Raw genomic sequence first — 8,386 nt, 5'->3', positions numbered from 1 at the left:
CTCGAATTCGTTGATTCACAAAGAATACCAAAAAGAAGGAAAATGGGAGAAATCAACAAGGTTTATTTATGATTTTTAATTAACTGCCCAACACAAAACAAGTTGTTATACCCTTAATCTTTGTTCCGGTGGAACAAGACGCACGTCCTACAAGCAACGTGGAAGGGCTCGCAACTATGGAGAAGTCAAAATGCGAGAAAGATCAGAAGCACCAACCCCACCCCTAAGATCTTACGAATAACTCGAAGGAAGACAGACGAGATGGGACGTGCTACGACACGTAAGCCCGACAAGTCCTTTCACCCGTCCAACCTTGCCACGGCCGGCCATCCAAGCCGGCTGGTCCTCATGCCTCGCCGGCCAGGTGACTTTGGCCGGCCTTGTCTCGCCACGCCGGCCGTGCACCTGGCTAGGCCTCTTGCCTTGGGCGGTCCCCGACAATGACCAACTATCACTGCTCGGTGGCCTCCTACCGTGGTCGTCCCATAACCATGGCTGACCATCCTTGGCCGACCGTCCTATTGCCTTGGCTGGCCCCCAGCCATGGCCGTCCATCCGTGCACCTGGCCGGGCCTCTTGCCTTCGCCGACCATCACTGCTCACCTAGCCTCCTGCCTTGGCCGGCCATCTGTGCACTTGGCCTAGACTTCTGCCTTGGCTGGCCCCGGCCATGGCTTTCCATCACTGCTCGACTGTCTTCTTGCCTTGGCCGACCGTCGGCCATGGCTAACCACCCTTGCCCTGTCGGCATCCTGCTTTCGCCAGTCATCGGCTATGCTCGGCTGGTCTCTCGCCTTGGTCAGGCTTCCTGCCATGATCGACCTTCCTTCACCTTGGCCAGCCATCCCTCTCGCCATGCCACCGCCCCTCCTGCCTCGCTGGCCCTTTTGCTTTGGCCGGCTCCTTGCAACGACGACCATGCCTCCCAAATCTTTCATGGCCGGACTTCTGACATGCCTCACTAGTGTTCTCTACACCAGCTGAACGGGAAACTCCCGACTAGCCATACCTCCAACACAATCACACTAATGTTGAGCGTCAGAGAGCGCGCCAGAGGCACCGCCTTTGCGTCCCAATATCTCAAATTTTCTTTGCCTCTCAGGCACACACAAGCGTAGCTGGAACGTCCTCATAGATGGAGCATTGTCGTAGCTGGAGTGAAGACTCATCCATAGCTTGGAGCGAATGCTAAACCCATAGCTTGGAGCAAAGACTAAACCCATAGCTTGGAGTGAAGACGAAACTCATAGCTTAGAGCGAACTCACGAACTAACCGACAATTCCTTTACGTGGAGCTTAGATTGGAGATTCTCCTACCAATTTAGGCCTTAGTGCGGTCACAGGGTCCGGCCCTGGATCGAACAACTTTAGTTTTTAGTGTTGATCAATTTTTAAGAAATAATATTTTTACGCTACATGGAGGGGGTCTCGAGTAACGATCACAAGATTCCCACACTATCATCTCTTTTCATCTAAATCAACCTACAAACATGTCAATTGACATTCCACCGACGGCTTCTGGACCAACTAACAATGGAAGCATTGGAAAGGAATCCATTAGCCAAAACCCTTGAGTGAAAGCTCAAGGTACAACCTTCGCTCCCAAGAGCAAAGAGACACAGGTGTCCTCCTGCCAAAGAACACAAGCCATCCTCAGCCCAGGACTCGGAAGATGACCACGAGGCTACGTATGAGGACGTTGACCGATATTTCACCGGCCTTCTCAACAAACTCGGAGTGGACGGAGCATTCATAGTTAACCTACTTGGTTACATTGTGAAAAGGCCTGACAAGGCTATAGAGATCATGGGACGAACCACAACGAACTTGACCCAAGCTATGCTAGAGAAACCGAGTATGATGAGTCGTACTATGAGACTGACCCTAAGCCCATGGGGAATGGTGGAGAGGTGCCAAATATCGTGCAAAATGCTACTCACATCTCTCAATGCCAAAACCCTAGCGGAGCAACAAGGCAAGCACCTTCACGGTCAAGAGGAGGATGCTCCTGCCCTCGGCCCTACACGGGCTGGGGCCGAGGGAGGATGGAGCTAATAGTCGTGATGCCCAACAAAGAGCAGGCTCAAGAAATGCTAACCAACCTCGCACCGCATGCGGCGAGTAACTATGATTCAAAGTCTCAAACACGAGACTCAGGGGCTGAGAGAAGCCGGGCTAAAAGGAACACGCGCCTAAAAGTCCTCGAAAATGGCTTCATCACCATTTTCTACATCTGTATTCACCCAATAGTGAGGAGGAAACTTCAAACTCTCGGACTTGGCTCCCTACAATGGTAAAGGATACTCTGCCTATCACGTGTGACAATACGAGACATGGATGCTAATGCAAATGCAAAACAATGCGACCATGTGATAAGCAATCTGTCTCACGATCACTAGACCAGGCTTCAAATGGTTCAATAGTCTAACGCCTGGGAGCATCCACTTGTTTAAAATTCTTGACCCGCTTCGCCACGTCCATTGTCCAAAAGAAGACCAAGATGTATTTTTAGTCAATCCGACAAGAGAGCCATGAGTCACTACGAAAGTACCTCAACCGATTTACTAAAGAATCCAACAAGGTCGGTAGATTCGACGATGGAGACTCTGTTGTCCGTCGTTTTCGGAAAACTCGGAATGCCGAGAAGACGCGCCTCTCAAGGGGCCGATGGTCAGGCCGGAGGTCCTGAAGAGTGGCAAGCCTTCCCTCATGAGTCGCTGGCAAACCATCGCGCCGAGATTCTCGATCCTTTGAGTCGAGCTTCGCTCCTCGAGTCGAGTCACTCTCCTCAAGTCGAGCTTCGCTCCTTAAGTCGAGTCGTTCTCCTCGAATCGAGTTTCATTCCTCAGACGAAACCATGGGATATTCTTTTCGAGTCGAGCCTCGAGTCGGTCTCCTCAAGTTGAGAATCGCTCCTCGAGTCGAGCCTCGAGTCACGCTCCTCGAATCAAATCTCGCTCGTCGAAAAGATACTTTCGTATTTCGCGCAGCAAGCGCAATATTCGAAGCCCAAAACGGTCCAACGGGCCCGATAGAACAAAGGCCGCGAAGGCCCACGAAAAAGCAACCAGGTGCGTGCCACCTCCGCTTGACGGTGCGCGCGCCCCTAGTCCCACATGGACGATAAAGGACCCTCTTAAGGCCCCCAAACACCTATAAATACCCCCTCTCATGGAGGGGGAAGCAATCCAATTAATTCCACTCGATACGCTCGAATTCTCACTCTTCTCTACTTCTCTGGATGCCATCTCTGGCCTGAAGCGCTTCTACATGTTTATCTCGTTCTCAGAGGTTCTGAACGCAACGTCGCTACCTCTGATCGAACGCCGAAGCTAGGGCCCAGGCACGCTCCTTGGGTTCTCCGCTGAGAATCCCCTACGCGTCTAACACGCTAGACGCGTCCGCGATCTCTGAAATTCTGAGACGTCCCCGAGGGCTCCTCCGCGCTCTGTCTCCTTCGTCGATTACGCCTCTCCTCCAGGCTCCGTGCCTCATACTGCGTCACACACGCACTGAACTACGTTCTGACCTGATCTCATACACGGGTATGTATGCAGCCTATACGAAAAAGGCACGGTTGCTCCTCCTCCTCACCCATTCCATCCTCTGACAGGTGGGTTGATCGGAGAAAACCCAGCTCGAGACTTTCGAGTTCACACTTTTGGCACGGGTGCGATCACTTGGTCCGGCCTTGGATCTAACCGCCCGAGGTAGACAATCATTGTTCATTTTTGTGCGACAACATTTTGGCGCTAGAAGGAGGGGACTTCCGGACCTGTTCAGCTCAAAATCCCTTCTATCCATCTTCTTCTTTTCTTCTGAATAATCGACTTTCTCGGACTTGAGAGAAGATGACTAGTCAACCAATAGTACGTTCTGAGGGCGTTAACAACCCCAATAACGTCACTGGACCAAAAAATATTTCTTGCGCTCCCAAGCGCATGGTGACAAAGAGTCGCTCCATGAAGAGAGCTCAACCCGCTCAGCATCTCCATCTCCAGATAGCAGGGACGACCGCATCATGGAGTTGGAGGAGAATATCCGCCAACTGAAGGCGAAGAACGCGAGCTACCATAGCCGACTGGCTGCAAAGCGACCTACGCATGACACGGTGACCCCCAACGGGGATCCTGAGAACCTCAATAAGGAAAGTCGCGATCGCGACCCTGATTACGAGGGTACTGGTGATTCGGAGGATATCGAGACTTCTCTCACGAAGGACGGGGAACTCCCCGCCGTGTTTGAAGCCGGTCCTTCGAACCCCTTACGCAGAACAGGTGACGCACCTGCGGCTTCCCAAGAGGGGAACTCCTGGCGTTCAGCCCTTGACCGACTTGGTCAAAGGGAGAATGTTGCGGAAAGTCATGGCACGCGGAGAGCGCACCGTCGTAGACGAAGGCTGCGCCTCTGTACGGCAAGCCCCGATCTCAGGGACCATCTCACTGCTCAACGCATCAGACGTGGCAATGATCTGAGAGAGCGACTGAGGTCCAGACCCAACATCCCGCTAGCAGTCCCAACTAACGGGAACCGCCGCACGGGTCAAGGGTCTAACGAAAGGCGACAAGTGACTCCTCCCAAACATGGAGTTACTCCTACAACCGGTCTCGATGTGGTCATTATGATCCACCATCTTCGAAATGAGGTACGAGATCTTCGGGAATACGGAATAGGCGGAAGCGCCTATGGAGTCGTTGAGGAGAATTCCTCGCCTTTCACGGCTCAGGTATTGGCTGAGGTTTGTATGGGGAATTTCAAACTCCTGAACCTCGCTCCCTCTGATGGAAGAGCAGATCCTGCTTACCACATCCAGCACTATGAAACCTGGATGACGATGCGGGGTGTCTCTCCTGGGGCCATGTGCAAATCTTTTAGTCCTACCCTCGTCGGACCCGGTTTCGAGTGGTTCAAGAACTTTAGGCCGGAAAGCATCCACTCGTCCAAAGACCTAAAGGACATGTTCCTAGCACGGTTCGCCACATCTATGGTCCAAAAGAAGACCAAGATGTACCTGCGGTCAATCAGGCAATAGACTGGCGAGTCTCTTAGGCGATACCTCGCCCGATTCACCAAAGAGTCAAACAAGGTCGATCGCTTTGACGACGGTGATGTAATTGCCGCTATCATTGAGGGCTTGCGCACAAGTGACTTCCTCAAGTCAGTTGTTGGCCGTGTCCCTTCTACCATTGCCGAGTTGATGACTCGAGCTAAGACCTTCATGGGAGTCGAAGATTACCTCGATGGTTGCAAGAGCAACAATCAAAGCTCGCGTCGTCAAGAAGAACCTAGCCACGAGCAAGGTGAATCTCGTAAAAGATGAAATAAGGGGAATCAGGTTTCCAATAGCCAAGCCCTACACCCCAGAAGCCGCGGCTTGCGGAAGACTTTAAAGGGTATTCGTCGTTCACATCGTTGAACACGACGCCAGAACGGATCCTGGCTTTGGTACGTGACAAGTTCACCACCCCGGCTCCAATGAAAAAAGATCCCGCGACTCGCGATCGATCTAGATATTGTGAGCTCCATCAGGAATACGGTCACTTGACCTCCGAATGCTATAATCTTAAATGGCAGATCGAAGCTTTGATCTAACGGGGTGAGCTGAAAGAGTTCGTATTACGCATGATCAGCGCTGCAGGCCCTACCACGAAAAGACCACAGTCTGGCAAGGGAGGAGGAACAGCCGCTTCTGCCGACCGAACCGCGGCTACTACAATTCCAATCCATAGCTCCACGTTGTGACCACCATACTGGGAGGTCCGCATGATGGCGATTCAGCCCGACAACGGAAGAAAATCCTTAGAGCCGTGGCTCAGGAAGACGCTGCCATGCACGTCAACTTTACGTATGAAGAACCTCCGTCCATGCCTCACGAGACGATGCATCTTACCAATGAAGAGGCCAAGCGAGTTGTGCATCCGCACAATGACGCGATTGTGCTCAAAGCCCAAGTGGCCAATAACTTGGTGAAAAGGGTTCTCATCGACAACGGCATGGATGCCGACATAATTTTCAAGTCCACCCTAGAGCGCATGAAGCTCGGGGGGCTACGCCCAACTCCGACCCAAATGCCCTTGTTTGGGTTCAATGGGGAGAAGGTCATGACCGACGGCATCATCGATCAACCGGTCACCTTCGGGACCCTCGGGGGCCATCTAAGTCGTTCACATGGTCCCATTCTTAGTGGTTGATCAGGAGTCACCCTATAACTTAATCATCGGGCGACCCACGCTGAACCGACTAAGAGCTATTACTACGTACCACCTACTGGTGAAATTCCCCACTGACGAGGGAATCGGCATCATGGCCGGAGACCAATCCCAGGCCAGAATATGCTACGTGCAAGGAGTCGATGGCAAATCCGTGGAAAAAATGGTCAACACAATCTTCTAACTGGAAGACGATTACCCATGCGACCTAAGGGACGCAAGGAAGTTCGGAGAACTTGATCCTCGGGATGTAGTCGAGAGACTCGAAGTGGAAACCTCTGATGATCTTGTGCCGGTTGTCCTAGACGGATCTAAGCCTGATCAGGTTGTAAAGATCGGCACCCGGCTTCCACTCGCCATAAAAACTCAGCTCATTGCCTTCCTTCGAGAATTCAAGGATGTTTTTGCGTGGACTCATGCGGACATGCCCGGAATTGATCCCGAGATAATAGTACACCGGCTAAACGACGACAAAAGGGTCACCGAGAAGGTACAGGCTAGACGAACGTTCAATCCAGAACGATACCTAGCCATAAATGAAGAGGTCGAGAAACTTCTCACCGCAAACTTCATCCGAGAGGCTAAGTACCCCAAGTGGATCGCCAACGTGGTAATGGTGAAAAAACCTAAAGGGAAGTGGCGAATTTGTATAGATTACAAAGATCTTAACAAAGCCTACCCTAAGGACTGCTTCCCACTTCCGCGCATCGAACAACTGGTCGATGCCACGGCTGGTCATGAACTTCTCAGTTTCATGGACGCCTATTTGGGCTACAACCAAATTCGAATGCACGAGCCCGATCAAATTAAGACAACCTTTGTCACCGATCCTGGTCTCTATTGTTATAAGGTCATGCCTTTCGGCCTTAAGAACGCGGGAGCAACGTACAAACGCTTGGTTAATCGGATCTTCACCAAGCAAATCGGCAAGACCATGGAAGTGTACGTAGACAACATGCTCGTTAAAAGCCTACTGGCAACTAACCACGTACACGACCTGAGGGAGATGTTCACAATCCTCCGCCTATATAAAATGAAACTCAATCCCAACAAGTGCGTGTTCGGGGTTGAGTCTGGGAAATTCCTTGGATACATCGTCAGCCGACGAGGGATAGAGGCGAATCCCGAAAAGATCAAGGCACTCCTTGAAATGAAGTCTCCAAGACGAGCAAAAGAGGTGCAAAGCTTGACCGGTCGAATTACTGCTCTAACGCGCTGCGTGTCAAAAGCCACCGACAAGTGTCAACCGTTCTTCAAAGCTCTAAAGAAGACTGACGGCTTTGAGTGGACTGAAGAATGTGAAAAAGCCTTTCAAGAAATGAAGGCTTACTTCGGGTCCCCACCATTCCTCTCTAAACCAAAAGAGGGCGAGGTGCTATATGTTTAGCTCGCCGTCTCTGAAAGAGCCGTAAGCATCGTTCTTGTTCGCGAAGAAGATAGGGTCCAATGGCCAGTCTACTACGTGAGCAAAGCCTTACTCGACGCGGAAACACGCTACACTGAGATAGAGAAACTTTCTCTAGCTCTCATAACGGTAGCCAAAAAGCTACGTCCATATTTCCAAGCTCACCCAATCGCGGTGCGAACTGAGCATCCGATCGGTAAGGCTCTTCAAAAGGGAACATCGACTCGCATGGCGATCTGGTCCCAGGAATTGAGCGAGTACGGGATTGAGTTCCACCCAAGAGCGGCTATAAAGGATCAGGCCTTAGCTGACTTTGCGGCAGAATTCTCCTATATTCCCGATATGGGAAGAGCAGAAAAAGATTTAACGATAACGCAATGACTCAGAAAAGAAAGGTTGACCCAACGGGTCCCATCTGGGAGTTATACGTAGATGGAGCATCTAATGCCCGGGGGGCTGGCACCGGAATAATCTTGATTAACCCCGATAGGGAAAAGTTGAGATACGTCCTCATCTATGGCTTCCAAGCCTCCAATAATGAGGCCGAATATGAAGCCCTCATTGCAGGGATAGAGCTAGCGCAAAAGCTCGGCTCATAAAACCTGCGAATACACTGCGACTCGCAGTTGATCGTGAGCCAGGTTAAAGGAGATTATACTGCCAAGGAACCTAATATGGTTGCATATATGGCTACAACAAGCTTCAAACTCGATGCCTTCTCTTTGTTCGAGATTCACCAAATCCCGAGAGAACAAAATTCAGAGGCTGACGC

This window comes from Urtica dioica, chromosome 1 (assembly GCF_054948205.1).
Source record: "Urtica dioica subsp. dioica isolate 48M chromosome 1, U.dioica_male_clone48M_v1_H2, whole genome shotgun sequence".
NCBI lineage: Eukaryota > Viridiplantae > Streptophyta > Magnoliopsida > Rosales > Urticaceae > Urtica > Urtica dioica.
This window is presented reverse-complemented; position numbering follows the sequence as displayed.